Below are 2,855 nucleotides of genomic sequence, written 5' to 3'. Positions count from 1 at the left end.
TGTTTCTGACATCTGCCTCTTACTAACAAGTAGTAGACTTAGCCCAGTTGTTGTCCCTAACGGTCAGAGACACATATGACAGATTCAACTCAATAATAGCCTCCTACCAGCATTCAAGTCTCCCCACCCGGCGTCGCCAGCCAGTGGCCACTACATGCAAGTCAAACGAGTGCACTCTTAGGGCAGGTGAAGGGGACATTTTCTGAGATTCGGGAGCTCATGAAATTAGCTAGTTTGATGTGCAATTCGTTGCATTAAAAATTAAAAGAGACAATTTATTACATTTGTATTATTCATACAATTTTTTTTAAATCCACCACGCTGCAAGGACACCTTTTCATAAGCGGACAAAAGAGCAGCTGCTCGGGCGCTGGTTGAGCCCTATCTGTGCACTTGCCTGAACATGACGAGAACCTAGTAACCCGAAAGAGCTGAGCAATGATCTCACATTAAAATGGCTCTGTGTTCTGTGTATTCTGTGTAACCTACTACCATATCAGCAAACAAATCATTCAGGATCAAGGTGCATTTGGATCACCAATATTTGGAATGAGGAGGGGGTTACTGTAGGTATTATAACCCTATCAGTCATTTCTCTTACGTGTAACCACAAGTCTGGTCTTGTGGGGTAGTGCTGGATTCAAGCCTTATCTCTGAAATTCTGCACTGTAGTGCGCTTAAAATGTAAAGGTAATTCCTGATAATGCTGTGAATAGAACATTGTTTTTAAATGTCAATTGGGCTACAATGCGGAACTTCGGCAATACGGATTGAATCCAGCACCTTAAATCAATGTATTGTAGCGAATTTGGCAAAAACAGTCAAATGTGTAATGAACTAACTGATTTGATGGCCTTGTGGCTGATGAAAGAGACTATCATATCCTCTTGAAGGGAGTGGTTACAAGTATGACATCATTAACTTTAGTGCTCTGCTACAGATTTTTTATGTAGAGTTGAATGTAGCAATGTCTGATTGGTCAACATTATATTGTGATCATCATTATGGTAATAGACTACAGGTACAAAAGCACAAGAGCCAAGTTCACATTTGCATCACATTGCGACCAGAGAAAAAGGGTTTACATGTGATACATCACCATCTGCATGGCTGAGAGGTAACGTATGCTGAACTGAACAGAAAAAATGTATTAACGATCTTTTGAAATGGCAAAACACTTCCCTTTCGGTGTTTGTGGTAATATTTCCAACGAATAAGCAAAAGTAATGTACATTTTAATACATTTTATCAAGTGACAAAAATACAGCATTTGAATTTGTTTAATTAAATCATCCATCATAATGTAATAATTTCCAACAAATATTCTATAATTGATGTTAACATACAATAATGTATCTTTCATATTCCAGATAAGATTCTTTCAACCACGACCATGGAACCAGGAATCAGTCTCAGCAAGGCTGATATTGTTGAGAATACACTTCTATGTTTTGAATCAGTAAATGGGTCTTGCAAAAGATCAATCTTTCCTCCAACAATACGAGTATTACTTTATCTCTTACTTGGCTCAATGTCTGTTCTCACAGTGTGTGGCAACCTTCTTGTAATCATCCCCATCATCCACTTCAAACAGCTTCACACCCCGACCAACTACCTCATCCTCTCTGGCTGTGTCAGACCTCCTCTTGGGGGTTTTAGTGATGCCTCCCAGAATGGTATATTCAGCGGAAAGCTGCTGGTATTTTGGGGATTTATTCTGTAAAATCTACACCAGCGCTGATGTCATTTTGTGCAATACATCCATTCTTAATTTGTGTTTTATTTCCATTGACAGGTATTATGCAGTGTGTCGCCCTCTCCTTTATAGAACTAAAATAACTGTTCACATTGTTCTGATTATGATGCTGGTCACCTGGACTGGTTCTGCTATTGTAGTGTTTGGTATAGTATTTCTGGAGCTCAATACTTGGGGCATGGAGGATTTTTACTATAAAAATGTTGCCAGTGAGGGAGAATGTATTTTGTTTCAAAACAAACCATTGAGTACTGCGTCTTTTGTTCTCTCATTCTACATCCCAGGAGTAGGGATGCTTAGCATCTACCTAAAGATTTTCCTAATAGCACAGAGACAGGCACGCTCAATTCAGGGTACAACCAATCAGAACACTGTAGGCAAATCACAGAGGAAGGCCACCAAAACACTTGCTATCATTATGGGGGTATTTCTATCATTCTGGACACCCTTTTTTGTCGTCAACAGCATTGATCCTTTTATTAATTACTCTACCCCACCCGTTTTGTTTGAAACACTTATATGGCTTGGCTATTTGAATTCAACCATTAATCCTATGGTGTATGCATTCTATTACAGTTGGTTCAGGAGGTCGTTTAGAATTATAATTTCTGGTCAAATATTTCAACCTGACTCTTCAGAAATACAATTGTTTTCAGAATAAATACAGTGAGCTCCAAAAGAATTGAGACAGAGACACGTTTTGTTGTTTTGGCTGTGTACTCCAGCACTTTGGATTTGAAATTTGAGGATATTTTGAACCATATCGGGTGAATTGTTTCGAAATTACAGCCATTTTGTACATAGTCCACCCATTTTAGTAAACCAAAAGTATTTGAATGAATTCACCTTTATGTGCATTAAAGTAGTAAAAAGTTAGGTTTTTGGTCCCATATTCATTGTACGCAACAATGACTACATCCAGCTTGGGACTCTACAAATTCTATCAATAGAAATTAATGGTAAATAATGTGTTGTGTAATTTTGTTGTCACTTTTACTTAAAATTATGAGTGAGAAAGTTACCACGCACAAATATCATACACCCAACACATGCTAACCTCCCGTTATTGTAATGGTGAGAGGTTAGCATGTCTTGAGGG

At 38.3% G+C, this 2,855-nt stretch overlaps 1 pseudogene; it reads left to right on the top strand.

Moving 5' to 3' along the window:
- Nucleotides 1-1,393: 1,393 nt before the first annotated feature.
- Nucleotides 1,394-2,417, top strand: LOC129825700 (trace amine-associated receptor 1-like; annotated as a pseudogene).
- The last annotated feature ends 438 nt before the right edge of the window (nt 2,418-2,855 follow it).

The sequence above is a fragment of the Salvelinus fontinalis genome, chromosome 27 (assembly GCF_029448725.1).
Source record: "Salvelinus fontinalis isolate EN_2023a chromosome 27, ASM2944872v1, whole genome shotgun sequence".
NCBI classification, from domain to species: Eukaryota; Metazoa; Chordata; class Actinopteri; order Salmoniformes; family Salmonidae; genus Salvelinus; species Salvelinus fontinalis.
The sequence above is the reverse complement of the archived record's forward strand: the minus strand, read 5'-3'. Positions and strand labels throughout refer to the sequence as shown.